Source organism: Etheostoma spectabile, chromosome 5, assembly GCF_008692095.1.
Source record: "Etheostoma spectabile isolate EspeVRDwgs_2016 chromosome 5, UIUC_Espe_1.0, whole genome shotgun sequence".
Lineage (NCBI taxonomy): Eukaryota > Metazoa > Chordata > Actinopteri > Perciformes > Percidae > Etheostoma > Etheostoma spectabile.
The window spans coordinates 10,192,482-10,192,939 of record NC_045737.1 but is presented as its reverse complement, the minus strand read 5'-3'; the positions used below and the strand labels follow the sequence as shown (position 1 = coordinate 10,192,939).

The 458-nt window shown below is 43.2% G+C and overlaps 1 long non-coding RNA gene across 1 annotated transcript in view; it reads left to right on the top strand.

Annotated features, from left to right (window-relative positions):
• LOC116689626 (uncharacterized) overlaps window positions 1-458 on the top strand; it is a 2,835-nt gene that overhangs the window by 1,632 nt on the left and 745 nt on the right. The gene's annotated exons all lie outside the window — the stretch shown is intronic.

Here is a 458-nt window from a genome sequence, read left to right as displayed (position 1 = left end):
TTCCCAAAGCCATGTCTCCTCTTCCACATGTGCGTCTCAACACACTGTGTAGACAGCATCCATTTAATAAGTACAGTTTGCACAGTTCTGCTTTTAGGAGACGATTCAACCTGGGATCCTATAATAACCATATTTCTCTCTGCTGTGACGTCATTTCCCTTCAGTGTAGTTTGGTTTTAGCCACAGAAGGCCAACACAGTCACACAGTTAATTATAGCAACTGGTTTCTCACTAGGGGGAGGCTGTGTGGAAAGCCACAGGACCAAGAGATCTGTGTGTTGCCTGAAGGTCTTCACACACTGGGAGGGTTTTGAATAAATAAAAACCGAAATGGGAAACCAGCAGTTATGAGTCTCTACAACCTTATGTTACTACATCCTCGACAGTCCACTTCAGAGATTCCCTAATACTGTATCTGAAGTCTCTTATATAGACCTTAGTGGTCCCCTAATACTGTA